At 44.0% G+C, this 25,233-nt stretch overlaps 1 long non-coding RNA gene across 2 annotated transcripts; it reads left to right on the top strand.

Annotated features, from left to right (window-relative positions):
- Positions 1–19,401: 19,401 nt before the first annotated feature.
- On the top strand, positions 19,402–21,304 carry LOC120490918 (uncharacterized). Of its 2 annotated transcripts, XR_005625150.2 has the most exons (3): positions 19,402–19,677; positions 19,759–19,858; positions 20,158–21,304. It is a non-coding gene; the product is annotated as an uncharacterized LOC120490918 (long non-coding RNA). The 2 variants fall into 2 exon arrangements; XR_016148605.1 differs by having other exon boundaries at positions 19,402–19,858.
- Positions 21,305–25,233: the final 3,929 nt, after the last annotated feature.

Here is a 25,233-nt window from a genome sequence, read left to right on the forward strand (position 1 = left end):
GGATGGGGCTCTGGACTGGAGGATGGTCTCCACGACCTCAGTCGAGAGACCTGAATCTATGAGCTGGGCCCCCTCAGAGGCCAAGCCCACAACCTCCACAGTTCCGGACGGGGGCGGAGTATCCCCCCGTCTGCTTGAGACAGAAGGTCCCTCCTGACCGGAATCTCCAGAGGAGGACCCTCGAGAAGGGAAATCAGGTCCGCAAACCATACCCTGGTTGGCCAATAGGGGGCCACCAGAAGTACACTGACCCCTTCCTGGCGAATCCTTTCCAGAACCCCTGGGAGCAGAGCAATTGGGGGAAATGCGTACAGGGGTGCCCTCGGCCACTCCTGTACCAACGCATCCAGCCCCAATGGAGCTGGAGGACTCAGGGAAAACCACAGCGGGCAGTGTGAATTCTCCCTGGATGCAAAGAGGTCCACTTCGGCCCGACCGAAGTGTCTCCAAAGGAGCTCCACCACCTCGGGGTGAAGTCTCCACTCCCCGGGCCTCGGCCCCTGCCTCGACAGGATGTCCGCTCCCCGATTTAAGTATCCTGGGATATAAATCGCTCTCAGCGACCGAAGTTTCCCCTGGGACCACAACAGGATCTGGTGCGCCAGCTTGTACAATGGACGTGAGCGCAGACCCCCCTGGTGGTTTATGTAAGAGACCACAGACATGTTGTCTGACCGGACAAGAACATGATGATCTCTGAGGTCTGGGAGAAAGTGTTTCAGAGCCTGAAACACCGCCATCATCTCTAGACAATTTATATGCCATCGGAGATGATGGTCTTGCCACAGCCCGCGGGCCGAGCGACCACTCATGATCGCTCCCCAACCCGTGAGAGAGGCATCCGTCGTCACCGTTACCCGGCGACACGGGGCTCCCAGCGCAGGTCCCAGGGACAGGAACCAAGGTTCTTTCCACATAGCCAGGGCACGGAGACCACGTCGCGTGACCTTGATCTTGCGGAGCGGGTTTCCCCTCGGGGAGAACCCCTTGGTCCTGAGCCACCACTGTAGTGGTCTCATGTACAGCAGGCCGCACGGTAACACGTTGGATGCTGCTGCCATCAGACCCAGAATTCTCTGGAATTCCTTTACAGTGAGTGACTGGCCTAGCTTCACTTGCTTGACAGTTGAGATAATCGAGGCTATACGAGCCGGCGACAGACGTGCCTGCATCGTCGTCGAATCCCATACCACGCCTAGAAAAGTGGTCTGCTGAACTGGCGAAAGCACACTCTTCTTGGCGTTGAGTCTCAACCCCAACCTTCTGATGTGGGCGAGGACGGCATCTCGATGCCGAATCGCCTGATGCTCCGATTGAGCCAGAATCAACCAATCGTCGATGTAATTTAAAATGCGAATGCCCTGGAGACGCAGCGGGGCCAAGGCCGCGTCCATGCATTTCGTGAAGGTTCGAGGAGATAACGCTAGGCCGAATGGAAGGACCCGATATTGGTACGCTTCGCCCCCAAAAGCGAACCTCAGGAACTTCCGATGTTGCGGAAGGATGGAGATATGGAAGTACGCGTCTTTTAGGTCTATCGTGACAAACCAGTCCTCGGACCTGATCTGTGACACGATCTGCTTGAGAGTTAGCATTTTGAACTTGAGCTTCCCTACTGACCGATTTAAGAGGCGCAGGTCTAAAATCGGACGCAGCCCCCATCCTTCTTTGGAACAATGAAGTATCGGCTGTAATACCCCAGCTCTCTGTCGGGAGGAAGAACTCGTTATATCGCCCCCTTCAGTAACAGAGCTTTCACCTCTTGTTCCATAACCAGAGCCTGCTCGGGGGTCACCACTGTGGGCAAAACCCCCCGAAAACGAGGTGGACGCAACCTGAACTGGATCGCGTACCCACGTTCGATAGTCTGCAGGACCCAACGAGATATATTTGGAAGACTTCCCCATTCTACCAGAAATTCTACTAAGGGTACCAGTCTCTCGAGACTGGCCTCTGGAGTAGTTTTTAAAACAGAAACAGCGCCCTGTGACCGCGCACAGGCAGGGTTTAATGACCGTTCTGTATCGCTCCTCGAAGCAAACGAGCGTCCCTCGGGAAATCGCTCGCTGGGACCGTCTGCGCCCCCCATTACAGGCAGGGTTGGCAGAACGGACCCCTGAGGGCACCGAGAGAGAGCGGGCGCCGGATTCAGCGGCGAACACCTCTGTCTCACGGTGGGGACCACCCTCAGTAGCCTGACACCAGTGGCGTCAGGGCTTCTTCGACGAGGCCTTCCTGGCGACAATAACCGTCCTCAGATCGGTTCTGTCCCGGGAAGACCTCGCCTGAGAACGCCGCGTCTCGGCCCAGTTTTGCTGGGGAGGAGCCCGAGACGCGACGCTCTTCTTCTGCTGCGCCCTATGCGTGGAACCCGACGGGCGGGGCTGCTCTCGCCCAGCAGCCCCAGAAGGATGAGTACGGAGGGGGAGACATTTCTGGAGCGCCGCTGCCTGCTTTCTTCCTTCTTGGAATCTTTCAATTACTGCGTTCACAGAACCACCAAAAAGACCTTCGGTCGACAGCGGCGCATCCAGGAGAAAAGCTTTATCTCTCTCCTTCATATTAGACAAATTTAGCCACAAATGCCTCTCCGTGGCCACCAGGGCTGCCATAGACCGGCCGACTGATCTGGCCGTCTCCTTGGTGGCACGGAGAGAAATATCTGCCGCCTGACGCAGCTCTTTAATCACGTCAGTGCTGACGACCTCCCCCTCGCTCATATCCTTCAGCAGATCTGCTTGATACGCCTGGAGAATGGCCATCGTATGCAAGCAAGATGCTGCCTGTCCCGCCGCTGAATAAGCTTTGCCCACCAAAACCGAAGTATTTCTGAGTGGCTTGGTGGGCAACGCCGGTGTTTTAAAAGACGATGCCGTCTCAGGAGAAAGATGGCTCGCCAAAACTTCCTCCATCCTCGGCATCGCCCCATAACCCTGCCTCCTAGACCCAGCAATATTGGAATAAGTCGTGGTCTGGTGTGTCAAAATTCTAGCTGACACTGGTTTGTTCCAGGTGTGTAGATCGGGAAAGAAGGGCAAACACCGGCGCGGAGGTAGTGAGTGTGACGCTAAAAATCTCTCATCCATTTTACTCTCTTTACCCTCGACTCTTGTTTCTCAACTTGGCCATTCAATGCTTAATTTTTCTACAGCCCGAGTCAAAACATCCATCAGCTCTACATTCGCGGGAGACTGGGATGGCGAGTCCCCGATCTCCACTGAGTCCATCGACTCTGCATCCACACTTTCAACATCCAGCTCCTCAGAACTGGATAATTGAAGCGATGGCGCCTCAGCCCGGGCAGGAGAAACCGCAACGCGGACCCCCGCACCGAGATCTGAGGCACTGAATCTACCAGGTAAGGGCAGAGAAAGGGCAGAGCCCGTCTCCATCCCCGCTGATAGATCCATCTGCGATCCCCACGACGCAAGCCTTCGCTGTGCCTCGGCAGCAGCGGGACCCGAGCCGCGGGGAGCGCGCACCGAACCACTCTCCTCGAAGAGTGCCCGGCGGGAGCGGAGTGTCTTCATGGGCAGACACTCGCAATGCTCACAGCCAGCCCCCTCGAGAGCCGACTGAGCATGCTGCACTCCCAAACAAGCAACACACAGATCGTGTGTATCCCCACCCGTGATGAAGCGAGGGCAGGGATGAACACACTTTCTGAAATGCTGTTGTTTGCTCGCCATTTTCACTTATATATAATACAATATTTTCAGACAGACAAATTCATACATAGAGCGCTTGTGAAGACTCAGAAGCTGTTGCGCTTGTGTTTCGGGGATGCTTTATAGTTTCCTGGTCGATACGTCACCCCGCCTATGACGTTCCGTCTCGCCATTGGACAGATTTCATACGTGCTTCATGACTCATCACGCAGAGGCGTTCCCACGGCGTTTACACGCAGCTCGAAGTTCCCTGAATGGGAACTATAAGTTTATATGTTATGGAAAAAGGGTCCTCAAAAGGTTTCAAACAATATAAACATGAAATGTAATAAAAGAATCGATTAGTTAAGAGCTAAATCATGCCAAAAACATTAAAGAAACTCTATAGTAACCATATGTGAACACTACCACAGAAATACCGTACAGAGCAGAATACCATAGTAACGACCTAAAACACCCTAGCAACCACCCAGAAACCCCCACCAACAAACAAGAACACCCCAGCAGCCATCTAGCAACACCCTAGCAACCATCCAGAACAACCTGGCAACAGCCTAGCAACAACCTAGCAACATTTATCACCTTAGCAACCACCCAGAATAACCTAGCAACCACATAAAAACACCATAGCAACCACCAGAATACCCTAACAACCACCTAGCAACCACCCAGAACACCCTAGCAACCGGGTGGTGAGATTTGCACCTTCAGGCTCAACTTCACATTTTCTTCTGGAAATGTGCCATAAATGTGTTCCTGGTGCTCAAAAATTGACCTATGTATATCTAATATAACATCAGAAGGAGTCTAAAAGTTTATATTGTTTTAAACTTCTTGAGGAACCTTTGATCAGAAATGAGTTCAATGACATCACGAGAAGTAAATCTATTGGTATATTAACACGCAGATCAAGTACCCGTGGGACATAAATGTGTTCCCGGAGGTCAAAAATTGACCTATGTATATCTAATATAATTGACCACTGTATATCTTATATAACATCAGAAGGAGGTCAAATATTTTTCTGGCTGAAATGACATCATGAGAAGTAAATTTCTCGGTATACTCACCCACAGATCAAGTACCCGTGGGCCATAAATGTGTTCCTGGAGGTCAAAAATTGACCTATGTATAGCTAATATAACATCAGAAGGAATCTATACGTTTTTATTGATTTAAACTATTTTGAGGAACTTTTGACCAGAAATGAGTTCAATAGGTCAGATATGGACTTCTCGTTGGCTTAGGAAGCATCTATTGGAGTCTATGAGTCTGTATGGAAAGTTCAAGATCAAGAACTTTTGGGACAGAAACATGTTCAGTTGGTAAAATATTTTTCTGCCTTAAATGACATCATAAGAAGTAAATCTTCAATCAACCAGAACACCCTAGCAACCACCTAGCAACACCCTAGCATCAAACCAGAACACCCCAGCAAGCAGCTAGCAACACCCTAGCAACCACCCAGAATACCCTAAAAAAAACACCTAGCAACCACCCAGAACACCGTAGCAACAACCCAGAATACCCTAGCAACAGGGTGGTGAGATTTACCGCTTCAAGCACCACTTCACATTTTCTTCTGGAAATGTGCCTTAAATGTGTTCCTGGAGGTCAAAAATGTCTCTATGTATCTATTTTATCTGATGTTATAGTTATCTATGTATCTATTTTATCTGATGTTATAGTCAGACTCATTCTGACTATAACATCAGAAGGAGTCTAAAAGTTTATATTGTTTAAAACCTTTTGAGGATCCTTTGACCAGAAATGAGTTCAATAGGTCAGATATGGACTTCTCTATGGCTTAGGAAGCATCTGTTGGAGTCTATGAGTATGTATGGAAAGTTCAAGATCAAGTACTTTTGGGCCAGAAACATGTTCAGTAGGTCAAATATTTGTCTGGCTGAAATGATATCATGAGATGTAAATCTCTCGGTATATTAACCCACAGATTAAGTACCCGTGGGCCATAAAAGTGTTCATGGAGGTCAAAAATTGACCTCTGTGACATCAGAATGTAATACTACATAGTCTATGAGTATGTATGGAAAGTTCAAGATCAAGTACTTTTGGGCCAGAAACACGTTCAGTAGGTAAAATATTTTTCTTGCTGAAATGACATCATGAGAAGTAAATCTCCAACCAACCAGAACACCCTAGCAACCACCAAGCAACAGCCTAGCAACCACCCAGAACACCCTAGAAACAAACCAGAACAGCCCAGCAACCATCTGGCAATACCCTAGCAACCACCCAGAACACCTTCGCAACCACCCAGAATACCCTAGCAATTGCATAGCAACACCATAGCAACCACCAAGAATACCCTAAAAAAAAAACCCAGCAACCACCCAGAACACCGTAGCAACCCTCTAGTACACCCTAGCAACCGGGTGCTGAGATTTGCCGCTTCAAGCTCCACTTCACATTTTCTTCTGGAAATGTGCCATAAATGTGTTCCTGGAGGTCAAAATTGACCTATGTATATCTAATATAACATCAGAAGGAGTCTAAAAGTTTATATTGTTTTACATTTTTTGAGGAACCTTTGACCAAAAATTAGTTCACTATGTCAGCTCCAACCAACCAGAACACCCTAACAACAACCAAGCAAAGAACACCCTAGAAACAAACCAGAGAACACCCCAGCAACCATCTGGCAACACCCTAGCAACCACCCAGAACACCCCAGCAAACGCCTAGAAACACCCTAGCAACCACCCAGAACACCACCTAGAATACCCTAGCAACCGCATAGCAACAACATAGCAACCACCCAGAATACCCTAAAAAAAACACCTCGCAACCAACCAGAACACTGTAGCAACCTCCCAGAACACCCTAGAAACCGGATGCTGAGATTTGCCGCTTCAAGCTCCACTTCACATTTTCTTTTGGAAATGTGCCATAAATGGGTTCCTGGAGGTCAAAATTGACCTATGTATATTTAATATAACATCAGAAGGAGTCTAAAAGTTTATATTGTTTAAAACCTTTTGAGGATCCTTTGACCAGAAATGAGTTCAATAGGTCAGATATGGACTTCTCTATGGCTTAGGAAGCATCTGTTGGAGTCTATGAGTATGTTTGGAAAGTTCAAGATCAAGTACTTTTGGGCTAGAAACATGTTCAGTAGGTCAAATATTTGTCTGGCTGAAATGACATCATGAGATGTAAATCTCTCGGTATATTAACCCACAGATCAAGTACCCGTGGGCCATAAAAGTGTTCATGGAGGTCAAAAATTGACCTATGAGAATGTATGGAAAGTTCAAGATCAAGTACTTTTGGGCCAGAAACATGTTCAGTAGGTAAAATATTTTTCTGGCTGAAATGACATCATGAGAAGTAAATCTCCAACCAACCAGAACACCCTAGCAACCACCAAGACACAGCCTAGCAACCACCCAGAACAACCTAGAAACAAACCAGAACACCCCAGCAACCATCTGGCAACACCCTAGCAACCACCCAGAACACCCCAGCAACCGCCTAGCAACACCCTAGCAACCACCCAGAACACCTTCGCAACCTTCTAGAACACCCTAGCAACCGGGTCCTGAGATTTGCCCGCTTCAAGCTCCACTTCACATTTTCTTCTGGAAATGTGCCATAAATGTGTTCCTGGAGATCAAAATTGAACTATGTATATCTATATAACATCAGAAGGAGTCTAAAAGTTTATATTGTTTTAAACTTTTTGAGGAACCTTTGAACAGAAATAGGGTTGCCACCCGTCCCTTAAAATACGGAATCGTCCCGTATTTGTGAAATAAAAAGCGCGTCCCGTTTTGAATCAATACGGGACGCGATTTGTCCCGTATTTCCGAACGCATGATCCCATGCAAATCATGCCACCCGCATTCTGTGAAGACGCGTACTATTCTACCCTTGATTGGGTAATACGCGCTGCCATTGTTGGTTTGATTGGTTTGTTTAACACCATCAGGTTCAGGGCCAATCAGAGTCAGAAGAGGGCGGGTCTTTAGGCATAGAGTTTTGTTCACCTCTGAAACGAAAGCGTATGCAAAAGTAACGACGAGAGTGTGAGGAAACAAATACTTCGCTGGAAAGTGTTAGTGGAAATGAGTAGCCTAAATAAGTTATAATAAGAAATAAGAGAGAGATAGATATTAAATACATATTTAATAATAAAAATGTGAATGTTGTGGAGAAAAATAACTTGCTTGACAAACCCAGAGAATTCCATAGGCTATAATAGAATTAACAATAGCCTATGTCTGAATACATAAATAATAAATAGATTTTCTTACCAATAATACAAATAGTCATATCAACAGACATAATTTTACATAGACCCACCCACACATAAACAAATAAGGATTTTACAGTAGGCTATGGATAATACTAATAGCCTAATTATAATGGAATCAATTTCACAAGAAGTAGAGTAATTAATTTGCCCGTGGTTGCATTTTAGTGTCTTTGTTTCCATGATGAGTCTAGAGAACATGCGACTCAAAGCAGCATGCCGTGACCTATGGCCGTGACAGACAAATCCTTGCTTTTAAAGGTAGGCCTATGTTTTTTTTGGGGTTTTTTTTTCTTTGGAAAATAAATATATAATATTAATATACAGAGCTTGGTAGACAGGTAACCTATTTGTTAATGTTATTAAACAGATTAATAAATTTAAACATCATAATTTGCATTATTAAATATTAATCATATATGCATACTAAATTGTGATCCTATCTGTTATACACACTTTATGGCAATTAAAAGAAAGTTTTAAAAGTGCTACATTATTTAAATAAAAAATAGACAATACCCTAATACCCTAAAAAAAAACACCTAGCAACCACCCAGAACACTGTAGCAACCTCCCAGAACACCCTAGAAACCGGGTGCTGAGATTTACCGCTTCAAGCTCCACTTCACATTTTCTTCTGGAAATGTGCCATAAATGGGTTCCTGGAGGTCAAAATTGACCTATATATATCTAATATAACATCAGAAGGAGTCTAAAAGTTTATATTGTTTTAAACTTTTTGAGGAACCTTTGACCAGAAATTAGTTCAATAGGTCAGATATGGACTTCTCTATGGCTTAGGAAGCATCTGTTGGAGTCTATGAGTATGAATGGAAAGTACAAGGTCAAGTACTTTTGGGCCAGAAATATGTTCAGTAGGTCAAATATCTTTCTGGCTGAAATGACATCATGAGAAGCAAAGCTCTCGGTATATTAACCCAAATATCAAATACCCGTGGACCATAAATGTGTTTCTGGAGGTCAAAAATTGACCTATGTAGCTAATGTAACATCAGGAGTCTATATGTTTATATTGTTTAAAACCTTTTGAGGAATCTTTGACCAGAAATGAGTTCAAGAGGTCAGATATGGACTTCTCTAAGGCTTATCTGTTGGAGTCTATGAGTATGTTTGGAAAGTTCAAGATCAAGTACTTTTGGGCTAGAAACATGTTCAGTAGGTCAAATATTTGTCTGGCTGAAATGACATCATGAGATGTAAATCTCTCGGTATATTAACCCACAGATCAAGTACCCGTGGGCCATAAAAGTGTTCATGGAGGTCAAAAATTGACCTATGAGAATGTATGGAAAGTTCAAGATCAAGTACTTTTGGGCCAGAAACATGTTCAGTAGGTAAAATATTTTTCTGGCTGAAATGACATCATGAGAAGTAAATCTCCAACCAACCAGAACACCCTAGCAACCACCAAGACACAGCCTAGCAACCACCCAGAACAACCTAGAAACAAACCAGAACACCCCAGCAACCATCTGGCAACACCCTAGCAACCACCCAGAACACCCCAGCAACCGCCTAGCAACACCCTAGCAACCACCCAGAACACCTTCGCAACCTTCTAGAACACCCTAGCAACCGGGTCCTGAGATTTGCCCGCTTCAAGCTCCACTTCACATTTTCTTCTGGAAATGTGCCATAAATGTGTTCCTGGAGATCAAAATTGAACTATGTATATCTATATAACATCAAAAGGAGTCTAAAAGTTTATATTGTTTTAAACTTTTTGAGGAACCTTTGACCAGAAATAGGGTTGCCACCCGTCCCTTAAAATACGGAATCGTCCCGTATTTGTGAAATAAAAAGCGCGTCCCGTTTTGAATCAATACGGGACGCGATTTGTCCCGTATTTCCGAACGCATGATCCCATGCAAATCATGCCACCCGCATTCTGTGAAGACGCGTACTATTCTACCCTTGATTGGGTAATACGCGCTGCCATTGTTGGTTTGATTGGTTTGTTTAACACCATCAGGTTCAGGGCCAATCAGAGTCAGAAGAGGGCGGGTCTTTAGACATAGAGTTTTGTTCACCTCTGAAACGAAAGCGTATGCAAAAGTAACGACGAGAGTGTGAGGAAACAAATACTTCGCTGGAAAGTGTCAGTGGAAATGAGTAGCCTAAATAAGTTATAATAAGAAATAAGAGAGAGATAGATATTAAATACATATTTAATAATAAAAATGTGAATGTTGTGGAGAAAAATAACTTGCTTGACAAACCCAGAGAATTCCATAGGCTATAATAGAATTAACAATAGCCTATGTCTGAATACATAAATAATAAATAGATTTTCTTACCAATAATACAAATAGTCATATCAACAGACATAATTTTACATAGACCCACCCACACATAAACAAATAAGGATTTTACAGTAGGCTATGGATAATACTAATAGCCTAATTATAATGGAATCAATTTCACAAGAAGTAGAGTAATTAATTTGCCCGTGGTTGCATTTTAGTGTCTTTGTTTCCATGATGAGTCTAGAGAACATGCGACTCAAAGCAGCATGCCGTGACCTATGGCCGTGACAGACAAATCCTTGCTTTTAAAGGTAGGCCTATGTTTTTTTGGGGTTTTTTTTTTTCTTTGGAAAATAAATATATAATATTAATATACAGAGCTTGGTAGACAGGTAACCTATTTGTTAATGTTATTAAACAGATTAATAAATTTAAACATCATAATTTGCATTATTAAATATTAATCATATATGCATACTAAATTGTGATCCTATCTGTTATACACACTTTATGGCAATTAAAAGAAAGTTTTAAAAGTGCTACATTATTTAAATAAAAAATAGACAATTACATAACAATTTCAAAATCAAATTCAAAATCAATTTTAGTAAATAAGAACAATCCATGCATAATTGTCAAAAACATGATGAATGGTTCTGTAATCCCTAAAATATACAGAAGAGTTTATATAAGTAAATAAGAGTAAAATAATAAAATGTAAAATAATAATATAAAATGTTTTCTGTTGCAAGCTCACATACTTGATCTATTTTTTTCTCGTGGTTTATTGTTGAGCTGTCAAGTTGGCATGTTGAAATAATCAGTTCCATACGACACATTTTTTTTAAAAAATTTAATTTAATTATTTATTTATCTCGTGTATGGGTGTCCCTTATTTTTGCCTCACTGAAGGTGGCAACCCTAGTTCAATATGTCAGATATGGACTTCTCTATGGCTTAGGAAACATCTGTTGGAGTCTTTGAGTATGATTGGAAAGTACAAGGTCAAGTACTTTTGGGCCAGAAATATGTTCAGTAGGTCAAAAATCTTTCTGGCTGAAATGACATCATGAGAAGTAAAGCTCTCGGTATATTAACCCAAACATCAAATACCCGTGGGCCATAAATGTGTTTCTGGAGGTCAAAAATTAAACTATATATAGCTAATGTAAAATCAGGAGTCTATAAGTTTATATTGTTTAAAACCTTTTGAGGAACCTTTGACCAGAAATGAGTTCAATAGGTAAGATATGTACTTCTCCTATGGCTTAGGAAGCATCTGTTGGAGTCTATGAGTATGAATGAAAAGTTCAAGATCAAGCACTTTTGGGCCAGAAACAGGTTCAGTAGGTCAAATATTTGTCTGGCTGAAATGACATCATGAGAAGTAAATCTCTCGGTATATTAACCCACAGACCAAGGACCCGTGGGCCATAAAAGTGTTCCTGGGTGTCAAAAATTGACCTATGTAATATAACATCAGAAGGAGTCTATAAGTTTATATCGTTTTAAACTTTTTGAGGAACCTTTGACCAGAAATTAGTTCAAAAGGTCAGATAAGGACTTTTCCATGGCTTAGGAAGCATCTATTGGAGCCAATGAGTATGTATGGAAAGTTCAAGATCAAGTACTTTTGGGCCAGAAATATGTTCAGTAGGTCAAATAACTTTTTGGCTGAAATAACATCATGAGAAGGATCAGTTACCCATAGGCTAGAAATATGTTCAGTAGGTCAAAAAGGAACCTATGTATATAAGATCAGATTGAGTCTATCAGTTGATATTATTTAAAAACTTTTGAGGAAACATACACCAGAAATTAGATCAATAGGTCAGATATGGACTTCTCTATTGCTTAAAATCAAGTACCCGTGAGCCAGAAATATGTTCACTATGACAAAAAGGAACCTATCTATAGCTTATAAATCATCAACAGTCAATAAGTTAATATTTATTAAAACCTTTGACGACCCTTTGACTCTTTCGCGTGGATTCTACTACTAATTCTTTTGTGCACTGACGAAAAAATATCACTTGAGCCGTCGTTCAATGCAATAACTTACTCGTTCCTTTGTGCAACAAAGAGATGTGTAATGCATGTGTTTTGTAACAAGGGAAATAATTGCATTAGTTGTTGCATTTCTGTGATGAAGAGAAATCGTTGCCATTAGCTGTTTCCTTACAACGCATGTAATAACTAATTCATTCCGTTTTTCAACGAAAACACATCTAACGTCTAATGTTGTGCATTAAAGAATATGCACGCAATAACAAACATGTTTCTCTGTGCAATGAAAAGAAAACACCTAATATGTTTCATTGGATTGCATAAGAATCTAACTTGTTCTTCGTTGCAATGAAAAGGCATAACATGTTTTCTCGTCTGTGCACAAACAATCTAGTTTGTAAAATAGAAATGCATGAGAAAGCACATGCATACATTTTCTTATCATTGCAAAGAGGAACAATTCGATATTTTATGCATTGCAATAAAACAACACCCGTTGCTTTGTGCAATGCAGAGATGTGGATTGTGCATACGTTGTGCATCAAAAATAACATATATGTATGCACTTTATTGCATTCAAGAACTAAACCCTTCCTTAGTGCTTTGACTGGATAACGTTTCATTGCAATGCTTACATTTTCTAACTTATTCTTCTTTGCAATGAAAAAAAAAAGATAAAACACGCGTGCTTTTCCATGCATTCCTATTCTACAACTAATTAATTTGTGTTTTGACGAGAAAACATCACAAGAGCGATCGCTTTACAATGCATACACTAACTTGTTCCTCTGGGCAACGAAGAGATTTGCAATGCTTGTGCATGGATTGCATTGCACATGCACCCGATAACTAACCTCTGTGCAATGAAAAGAAAACATCTAACATGTGTTTCATTGCATTGCATGACATATCTAACTTGTTCCTCGTTATGCTTATGCACGCATTAACTAACCTCTGTGCAATGAAAAGAAAACACCTAAGATCTTTCATCGCATTGCATGACATATCTAACTTGTTCCTCGTTATAACTATCCACGCAATAACTAACCTCTGTGCAATGAAAAGAAAACACCTAAGATGTGTTTCATTGCATTGCATGGCCTATCTAACTTGTTCCTCGTTATGCACATGCACGCAATAACTAACCTCTGCAATGAAAAGAAAACACCTAAGATGTGTTTCATCGCATTGCATGACCTATATAACTTCTTCCTCTTTATGCATATGCACACAATAACTAACCTCTGTGCAATGAAAAGAAAACACCTAAGATGTGTTTCATTGCATTGCATGATAGATATAACTTGTTTCTCTTTATGCATATTCACGCAATAACTAACCTCTCTGCAGTTAGAAAAAAAACCTAACATGTGTTTCAGTGCATTGCATGCCATATCAAACTTGTTCCTCGTCATGCATATGCACGCAATAACTAACCTCTGTGCAATGAAAAGAAAACAACTAAGATGTGTTTCATTGCATTGCATGACATATCTAACTTGTTCCTTGTTATAAATATCCACGCAATAACTAACTTATGTGCAATGAAAAGAAAAAACCTAACATGTGTTTCAGTGCATTGCATGACATATCTAACTTGTTCCTCGTTATAACTATCCACGCAATAACTAACTTCTGTGCAATGAAAAGAAATCACCTAAGATGTGTTTCATTGCATTGCATGACCTATCCAACTTGTTCCTCGTTATGCACATGCACGCAATAACTAAACTGTGCAATGAAAAGAAAACACCTAAGATGTGTTTCATCGCATTGCATGACTTATCTAGCTTGTTCGTCGTTATGCATATGCAAGCAATAACTAACCTCTGTGCAATGAAAAGAAAACACCTAAGGTGTGTTTCATTGCATTACATATCTAACTTTTTCCTCGTCATGCATATGCACGCAATAACTAACCTTTGTGCAATGAAAAGAAAACAACTAAGATGTGTTTCATTGCATTGCATGACATATCTAACTTGTTCCTTGTTATAACTATCCACGCAATAACTAACTTGATGTGTTTCAGTGCATTAACTTGTTCCTCGTTATGCACAGGCACGCAAAACCTAACCTCTGTGCAATGAAAAGAAAACACCTAAGATGTGTTTCATCGCATTGCATGACTTATCTAACTTGTTCGTCGTTATGCTTATGCACGCAATAACTAACCTCTGTGCAATTGAAAAAAAAAAACTAAGATGTTTTTCATTGCATTGCATGATAGATCTAACTTGTTTCTCGTTATGCTTATGCAATCAATAACTAACCTCTGTGTAGTGAAAAGAAAACACCTAAGATGTGTTTAGTGCATTTCATTACATATCTAACTTGTTCCTCGTTATGCATATGCACGAAATAACTAACCTCTTTACAATGAAAAGAAAACACCTAAGATGTGTTTCATCGCATTGCATGACCTATCTAACTTGTTCCTCGTTATGCATATGCACGCAATAACTAACCTCGGTGCAATGAAAAGAAAACACCTAAGATGTGTTTCATCCAGCCCGATCTCATGAAAGTTCGTGTCTATGGCACGAATGTCATTTCTCGTGGCATTTATACGCCAAAAACAGTTTTTGCGTGTATTTGGCACGCGATTTTCGCGTACATATGATACGCACTTTTTTGCGTATAATACACACGAACTCCCCACCCCCCCTCCCCCTAAACCTAACCCAGGGTTTTTTAGTGCGTACCATATACACGAAAAAAACACTTTTGGCGTATAAATGCCACGAGAAATGACACTCGTGGTATAGATACGCACCTTCATGAGACTGTGTTGGTTTCATCTTATTGCATGACCTATCTAACTTGTTCCTCGTTATGCATATGCACGCAATAACTAACCTCTGTGCAATGAAAAGAAAACACATAAGATGTGTTTCATTGCATTGCATTACATATATAACTTGTTCCTCATTGCAATATAATGTGATTTTGCATGCATTTCTATTTTACAAACTAATTTATTTGTGCACAGACGAGAAAACATCACATGAGCTTTACAGTGCATAGTATAGCTATTAAGCTCATTTCTGGTAAAAGGGTCCTCAAAAGTTTTTAAACAATATAAGCTTATAGACACCTTTTGATGATATATAAGCTATACAAAGGTTCCTATTTGACTTACTGAACATAGTTCTGGCCCACGAGTACTAGATCTTAAACTTTCTAAACATGCTCATAATGCTCAACATGACTTACTGAACATAGTTCTGGCCCACGAGTACTAGATCTTAAACTTTCTAAACATGCTCAAAATAAGAGTCCTTATTTTACCTAATGAACACATTAGCCATATGGATTGTTTATATCTGACCCATTGAACTCATTTCTGGTCAAAGGGTACTTGATCATTAGGTTACTATACATTGATATTTACTACTTATGATGTTTTATGAGCAGGAAGATATTTGACCGACTGAACATATATCTGTCCCACGAGTACCTGATATTGAAATTTCTATACATACTAATTAGACTACTTCTTATGCTACTTCTTAGACTACTTCCTAGGCCTAGAGGTTCCTCTTTGACCCACTATACTTTGATAAGCTATAGATAGGTTCCTTTTTGACCTATTGAACATAGTTCTGGCCCACGAGTACTTGATCTTGAACATTCTAAACATACTCATTAACTCCTTTTTATGTTACTGAAGCCATACAAGAGTCCTTATACTGAACATATTTCTAAAGTGTTCTTTGAAAATCAGGATACTATACAGAATGACCTCTTATCATGTTATTTTAGCTAGACAGATATTTGACCTACAGACTATATTTAATGCCCATGTGTACTTGATCTTGAACTTTCTACATACTCATAGACTCCTTATGATGGTTCCTAGGCCATATAGAATTGTTCACATTTGACCTATTGTTACGAATCACTGCTCTGAGAAAGGCAAGTTTAGATCCAAACGCAGCTTTATTTGAGGGCAATCCAGAGGCGTAATCCAATGTACAGGCAAGGGTCATAAATAGATAGGCAGTCCAAAACAGATAAACAAAGAAACAAACAAAACAGGCAGGGACCAGAGGCAAGAGAGTAATCCAGGGAACAGGGCAAGATATCCAAAACCAAGAGACCAGAAAACCATAAGAATGCTCAGAATTGCAGTGAAACACTTAAACAAGACTTCGCAGGGATTGAACAAATGAACCAGGTATATATAGACAGACAAACAGGATGATACACAGGTGAATGCTATCAGAGAACGAGGTACAGGTGAGTGTGATCAGTGAAGATGAGTCCGAGCAATGAGTTATGGGAAATGTAGTCTGAGAGTGATACAAGACTAATCTGGAGTGCCTTCTGGTGGGTATCAAGGGCACTCCAGCTGGTGACCGTTACATAGCCCCCCCTTTAAGGAGCGGATTCCAGACGCTCCTCAAAATGTCCAGGAGGGAGGTGGAGCAGAGGCGGACCTGGGGGCGTAATGGAGGGCCAGGCCCGTGGAGCGGAAGAGGACCTGGAGACTGCGGCGGAGCTGGCTGTGGAGGCGACCAGGTCGGAGCAGGCTGTGGAGGTGGCCAGGGCGGAGCTGGCTGTGCGGGAGACCAAGGCAGTGGAGACCCCTTGGGTGGCCACGGCGGTGAAGACCCCTCGGGCGGCCACGGCGGCGAAGACCCCTCGGGCGGCCACGGCGGCGAAGACCTCTCAGGACCAGACACCAGCTCAGGAACAGACACTACAACAGAAATGGTCACAAGGACAGATACAGACACAGAAACAAACACTGGATCGGGAGCAGACACTGGATCGGCCATCTTGTCCGGAGACACTGGATCAGCCATCTTGTCCGGAGACACTGGATCGGCCATCTTGTCCGGAGACACTGGATCGGCCATCTTGTCCGGAGACACTGGCTCGGAGGCGGCCATCTTGTGCGTAGACACTGGCTCGGAGGCGGCCATCTTGTGCGTAGACACTGGCTCGGAGGCGGCCATCTTGTCCGTAGACACTGGCTCGGAGGCGGCCATCTTGTCCGTAGACACTGGCTCGGAGACGTGAAGCGTCTCTGGCTCGGCAGAAGTGACGTGAACAGGCTCAGACTCGGCAGGGCTGACATGAAACTCAGGCTGGGCTGTCTCGGCAGGACGAGACTCTGGCTGGGCTGTCTCGGCGGGACGTGACTCTGGCTGGGCTGTCTCGGCGGGACGAGACTCTGGCTGGGCTGTCTCGGCGGGACGAGACTCTGGCTGGGCTGTCTCGGCGGGACGAGACTCTGGCTGGGCTGTCTCGGCGGGACGAGACTCTGGCTGGGCTGTCTCGGCGGGACGAGACTCTGGCTGGGCGGAAGTGACGTGAAGCGTCTCTGGCTCGGCAGAAGTGACGTGAAGCGTCTCTGGCTCGGCAGAAGTGACTTGAAGCGTCTCTGGCTCGGCAGAAGTGACGTGAAGCGTCTCTGGCTCGGCAGAGGTGACTTGAAGCGTCTCTGGCTCGGCAGAAGTGACGTGAAGCGTCTCTGGCTGGACGGTCTGGACGATCTCTGGCTGGATGGGCTGGACGGTCTCTGGCTGGACGGGTTGGACGGTCTCTCGCTGGACGGGCTGGACGGTCTCGGGCTGGACGGTCTGGACTGTCTCTGGCTGGACGGTCTTCTTGGCCCTCTGAACTGACATCAGCGGCGGCTGTGTCACGGTGGACATCAGTCCTGGACACCCATAAACGGATGCCATGGCTGGCTTGACGGCTGAAGTAACGTGAAGATTCTCAGGCAGTGCGGTTGTGAAAACCTCCTCCTCCACCTTCCCTACGGTGAAGGTGGATCCACAAAACTCCAGGACAAAGTCAATATACTGTGCCAGGGTCCAGCTGGGGTCTTCCTCTGGTAAATTTATCCTAATGTCCTGGTCTAGTCCACTCCAGAAACAATCTTTCATCATTGAATCATCACCGGGAACAAGATGACTATAAAAAAGAAACTCCTCCACATACTCCTCAATGATGCGATTGAACTGATAAATACTACACAATTCTCTCAGCGGGTCCTGAATGGTACCTGTTAGACTCATGTTGGTCAACGGTGCTGCTGGATCTCAGTGTGGCGAAGTCTTCTGTTACGAATCACTGCTCTGAGAAAGGCAAGTTTAGATCCAAACGCAGCTTTATTTGAGGGCAATCCAGAGGCGTAATCCAATGTACAGGCAAGGGTCATAAATAGATAGGCAGTCCAAAACAGATAAACAAAGAAACAAACAAAACAGGCAGGGACCAGAGGCAAGAGAGTAATCCAGGGAACAGGGCAAGATATCCAAAACCAAGAGACCAGAAAACCATAAGAATGCTCAGAATTGCAGTGAAACACTTAAACAAGACTTCGCAGGGATTGAACAAATGAACCAGGTATATATAGACAGACAAACAGGATGATACACAGGTGAATGCTATCAGAGAACGAGGTACAGGTGAGTGTGATCAGTGAAGATGAGTCCGAGCAATGAGTTATGGGAAATGTAGTCTGAGAGTGATACAAGACTAATCTGGAGTGCCTTCTGGTGGGTATCAAGGGCACTCCAGCTGGTGACCGTTACACCTATTGAAATTATTTCTGAAAAACTTATGGACTCCTTTTGATGATATATAAATCAATTGCCAAAAACATTATAAAAACTCTATAGTAATTTGGACACTACCAACCACCTAGAAACACCATAGGAACCACACAGACTACCATAGTAACCACCTAAAACACCCTAGCAACCACCCAGAACACCCTAGCAACACTCTAGCAACTGCCTAGCAACCACCCAGAACAACTTAGCAACACCCTAGCAACCAACCAGACCACCCTAATAACCACCTAGCAACACCCTAGCAACCACCCAGAACACCCTAGCAACCACCTAGCAACACCCTAGTAACCACACAGAACACCCTAGCAACACCCTAGCAACCACCCAGAATACCCTAACAACCACCTAGCAACACCCTAGTAACCACACAGAACACCCTAGGAACACCCAAGCAACCGGGTGGTGAGATTTGCCACTGCAAGCACCACTTCACATTTTCTTCTGGAAATGTGCCATAAATGTGTTCCTGGTGGTCAAAAATTGACCCATGTATATCTAATATAACATCAGAAGGAGTCTAAAAGTTTACATTGTTTTAAACTTTTTGAGGAACCTTTGACCAGAAATGAGTTCAATGACATCATGAGAATGTAACCCATGTTAAATTTGGATAATATAATTGCATGTTCTAATAGCTAAACTTTAAATTAAAAAGTTGAAACGATCTATTCATATACATTGTGAATTAATTAATATAAATTGAAATAATATGCATTGTAATTTAGCACCGAACACGTGATGTATTACACGTACACAAGTTGCGTATGACGTCAGCGCATGACACACGGAAGTGTGCGAGACGCGCTGAACGCGAGATGAGAGATGCGCTGAACACGAGATGAGTGATGCAGAAATGGATTAATAAGGTTTATATTGTTAAAATTCATTTAATAAGGTTATAAGCAACTTTATAATACTTTGTGGTTGACGATGATGAATCATTTTAGAATGGTGATTGCTGATTTGAGTGCAGATGCTAGCCGATTGTGAAGCTTCTTTGAATCTGAAACGGGTGTTTAAAAAAAAACCTGTGAAACTCGGGATTTGGTGAGTTTATTTGTGTTTTATTTTCTAAAAGGGATGTATTTTATGTCATTATGCATATTATGCACACTGTGAAGTCTATATTGCACATTTTCTGAATGTTAATGTGATTTTTGAAATGTTGAGTAATATATTTTTGCTTAGCTATGAATGTATATTGATTTGCACATTGTTAATATGCCTGTGAGATATCACACGTTCGTCATGAAAGTGAAACTGTATGTTTAAACATTGTTTAAAGAGCAGAAAAGTTATAAAAAAAAGTAATATTAAATGTTAATGACACTGTTTTGGTAAAACAGGTCAGGTTTACTGCTTCATTGGAAAAATTCTCTCATGGATTTGAGATGGCGAGCCACCCAAAATTGAATGCTGATTTCTGAGCCTGGGGAAAAGACATTTTTGCTGTATCACAAGGTTTTCGTTGCGCCAGAGACATCAATTTCTTCAGTTAGGAGGACTTTGCTTTGTTCTGTTTGGACCACTTCTTCGAACTGGTAGGATTGAACTGATTGCGCATTTACCCACTGGATCTCTTAAAGGATTTTCTGGACGATATTCAAGAGACAATTCAAACAAAGAGTTAAAACAAGGGTGTTGTTTATTTAACGTTATTGAATGTGAGTCACATGTGAATATTGAATTTCCTTTTACCATTTCATTGTGACAAGAAGTTTCAGTTGGTCAAATTATTGTTTACATCATTTTATTTTGTTGAAGGGATTATTTTGGTTTGTTTAAACACGGTATAGGAAATTATGGCACAACAAGCAGAGTAGAATAAGAACCTTAAACTCTAAAATAAAAAACCGAAAGATAGGGAGCTGTCCAAAAGAAATACAGAACAATCTAATAAGAGTCTTACTAAAGACATCTGTAAACAGAGACAAAATAGATAACATTGATTAAACCGTCCTTCGGATGAGACGTTAAACCGAGGTCCTGACTCTCTGTGGTCATAAAAAATCCCAGGATGTCTTTCGAAAGAGTAGGGGTGTAACCCCGGCATCCTGGCCAAATTTGCCCAGTGGCCTCTGTCCATCATGGCCTCCTAATCATCCCCATATACACCAATTGGCTTCATCACTGTCTTCTCTCCACCAGTAAGCTGGTGTGTGGTGAGCGTTCTGGCGCAATATGGCTGCCGTCGCATCATTCAGGTGGATGCTGCACATTGGTGGTGGTTGAGGAGACCCCCCCCCCCCTCTATGTGAAGCGCTTTGAGTTTCCAGAAAAAAAAGCGCTATATAAATGTAATGAATTATTATTATTATTATTATTAAACTGATATAAGAAAAAAAAGGGATTTAAACCTTGAAAGAATAAGATAAGAAACTCAAAAGACCACAGAAGGTTTATAATTTGTGTATTATTTTATTGTTTTGTTATTATTGTTGTTTCATTTTATGTATGTGACTGTTCAATTTAAAATTACAAATACTTTCCTTACTTGATGTCTGTGATTCATTTACTGCCAATATTCTGTTCTCCACCGACCTAGAAACTGGTCCATTGCTCCAACCTACGTTGAGGGCCCTTGTTACAAGAAGTAAATCTATCGGTATATTAACCCACAGATCAAGTACCCGTGGGACATAAATGTGTTCCTGGAGGTCAAAAATTGACCTATGTATATCTAATATAATTGACCAATGTGTATCTTATATAACATCAGAAGGAGGTCAAATATTTGTCTGGCTGAAATGACATCATGAGAAGTAAATCTCTCGGTATACTCACCCACAGATCAAGTACCCGTGGGCCCTAAATGTGTTCCTGGAGGTCAAAAATTGACCTATGTATAGCTAATATAACATCAGAAGGAATCTATCTGTTTATATTGTTTTAAACTAATTTAAGGAACTTTTGACCAGAAATGAGTTCAATAGGTCAGATATGGACTTCTCTATGGCTTAGAAAGCATCTATTGGAGTCTATGAGTCTGTATGGAAAGTTCAAGATCAAGAACTTTTGGGACAGAAACATGTTCAGTAGGTAAAATAATTTTCTGCCTTAAATGACATCATGAGAAGTAAATCTCCAATCAACTAGAACACCCTAGCAACCACCTAGCAACACCCTAGCAACAAACCAGAACACCCCAGCAACCACCTAGCAACACCCTAGCAACCACCCAGAACACCCTGGCAACTGCCTAGCAACACCCTATAGCAACCGGGTGGTGAGATTTGCCGCTTCAAGCTCCACTTCACATTTTCTTCTGGAAATGTGCCATAAATGTGTTCCTGGAGTTCAAAAAAATGTATCTATGTATCTATTTTATCTGATGTTATAGTTATCTATGTATCTATTTTATCTGATGTTATAGTCAGACTCCTTCTGACTATAACATCAGAAGGAGTCTAAAAGTTTATATTGTTTTATACCTTTTGAGGATCCTTTGACCAGAAATGAGTTCAATAGGTCAGATATGGACTTCTCTATGGCTTAGGAAGCATCTGTTGGAGTCTATGAGTATGTATGGAAAGTTCAAGATCAAGTACTTTTGGGCCAGAAACATGTTCAGTAGGTCAAATATTTGTCTGGCTGAAATGACATTATGAGAAGTAAATCTCCAACCAACCAGAACACCCTAGCAACCACCAAGCAACAGCCTAGCAACCACCCAGAACACCCTAGAAACAAACCAGAACACCCCAGCAACCATCTGGCAACGCAACCACCCAGAACACCCCAGCAACTGCCTAGCAACACTCTAGCAACCACCCAGAACACCTTCACAACCACCCAGAATACCCTAGCAACCGCATAGCAACACCTTCGCAACCACCCAGAATACCCTAACAACCACATAGCAACACCATAGCAAACACCCCGGATACCCTAAAAAAAAACACCTAGCCTATTGACCCCTGGATCCTGGACCCACCTATTGACCCCTGGATCCTGGATGTTGTGTACTGCAATGAGGTCCTACTGGAAGGGTACTCAGCATTTATTTTTTACTATGTAAACTCATGGACTCCTGATGTTAATTTAGCTATACAGTTGTCCGTATTCGACATAATTAACATATCTCTGGCCAGAAAGAACCTGATATTGAACTTTCTATATATTCTCATTGACTTCTTTTGATGTTACGTCAGCCAGCCTGTGGCCCATTGAAAATATTTCTGGCCAAATGGTCCCAAAACACAACTTACTATTGTCACGGTGTGGCTCTGGCAGAGGAACGAGGAGACCGGAGTATCGGGGAGAACAAGGGTTTTTAATATATATATATATATATACAGGCAGGCAGACAGGAACACGGGCACCACACGGGTTCACACTAAACATCAATAGACAACGACCGACAAAGACAGAATGAAACTGAGGGAACTAAATACACAGAGGAATCAGACATAATGGGGTGAAGACAGGTGAAACAGATGAAACATGACGCTGAACGGGAGGCTGATGAGGGAGTGAGTTCAGGTGTGCAGACGAGAGGATCATGGGAAGTGTAGTGCAGGAGACGCAGACAGGATGGTGCAGACGCCGACTGTGACAGAACTCCCCCCTCCCGGGAGGCGTGACCTCACGCCGCAGAACAGAGGAAGGAGGGGGGACGATCTGAGGGCTGGGCAGGGCGTGGCCAGGGCGGAGCAGGCTGAGGGCGTGGCCAGGGTGGAGCAGGCTGAGGGCGAGACCAGGGCGGAGCAGGCTGATGGCGAGACCAGGGCGGAGCAGGCTGAGGGCTAGACCAGGGCGGAGCAGGCTGAGGGTGAGACCAGGGCGGAGCAGATGGAGGGAGGACCCCTGGTGGAGCCGAAGGAGACGAGGCCGACTGACAGGTGCGGAGCAAGTGCGAGAGGAGACCAGGGTGAAGCAGAGCGACTGACGAGACAAGGTGCTGACGAGGGACCAAGGGACCGTGGTGATAACACAGGCTCAGGTGACCAAAGTGATGACAGGGACACAGAGGAACACGGTGAGGCCAGAGGGAGTGAGGGCTGACGGGTGACTGGAGGGAGTGAGGAGTCCGACAGAACCGGGGGGGTGACATGACGGGGCGGAGCCAAGGGAAGGAAGTCCAAAGGTGAAGGGAGGATGACGAGGGAGCGAGGGGAATCCGGAGGACAGAGGGAGCCTGGCCGAGCTGGTGGACTGTGGGACCATGGAGGAGCTGAGGGAGGTATGAGCCACGGGGGAGCCAATGGGACCGGGGGCCGAGGAAGTGTCCATGTGGAGGAGGCGGGAGGCAAAAACCGGGGATCCCACGACCAGGCTGGGTCAGGGGAGCTGGCAGACGGAAGGGCTGACGGCTGCGTGACGGGAGGAGGTGGGAGAGGGAGGCTGGGTGGGATCCTGGTCTCGGGCTCTGGCTGGACGGTCTCGGGCTCTGGCTGGACGGTCTCGGGCGCTGGCTGGACGGTCTCGGGCGCTGGCTGGACGGTCTCGGGCGCTGGCTGGACGGTCTCTGGCGCAGGCTGTACGGTCTCTGGCGCTGGCTGGACGGTCTCGGGCGCTGGCTGGACGGTCTCTGGCGCAGGCTGGACGGTCTCTGGCGCTGGCTGGACGGTCTCTGGCGCTGGCTGGACGGTCTCTGGCGCTGGCTGGACGGTCTCTGGCTGGACGGTCTGGACGGTCTCTGGCTGGACGGTCTGGATGGTCTCTGGCTGGATGGGGCTGGGCGGAACCAGCGATGAGGAAAGCTCGGGCTGGACGGAGCTGGGCGGAACCAGCGATGAGGAGATCTCGGGCGTTGGAGTGGGGCTGGTGCCGTCGTCAACGGTGAAAGAAGATCCACATGACACCAGCACCCAATCCACATAGGCAGCGAAGTTCCACAGAGGACCCTACCCGGACAACAGCTCTCTGGTGGCGGTGTTGAGGCCAGCATATAGGAAGCTGCAGAGGCTGTCGTCCGGGAAAGATGTGGCTGGGACGAGGGAGAGGAAATCCGCCAAGTGGTCCTCGAGTGAGCGATTCCCCTGCTCTAAGCAGAGCAGATTGACTGCAGCAACGAGGTCAATCTCCTTTTCTTTTGCGGTCGGTCGTACTGTCACGGTGTGGCTCTGGCAGAGGAACGAGGAGACCGGAGTATCGGGGAGAACAAGGGTTTAATATATATATATATATATATATATATATATAAACAGGCAGGCAGACAGGAACACGGGCACCACACGGGTTCACACTAAACATCAATAGACAACGACCGACAAAGACAGAATGAAACTGAGAGAACTAAATACACAGAGGAATCAGACATAATGGGGTGAAGACAGGTGAAACAGATGAAACAGGACGCTGAACGGGAGCCTGATGAGGGAGTGAGTTCAGGTGTGCAGACGAGAGGATCATGGGAAGTGTAGTGCAGGAGACGCAGACAGGATGGTGCAGACGCCGACTGTGACAACTATACTCTCAAA

The sequence above is a fragment of the Pimephales promelas genome, chromosome 21 (assembly GCF_988280905.1).
Source record: "Pimephales promelas chromosome 21, fPimPro1.hap1.1, whole genome shotgun sequence".
In the NCBI taxonomy this organism is placed as follows: domain Eukaryota; kingdom Metazoa; phylum Chordata; class Actinopteri; order Cypriniformes; family Leuciscidae; genus Pimephales; species Pimephales promelas.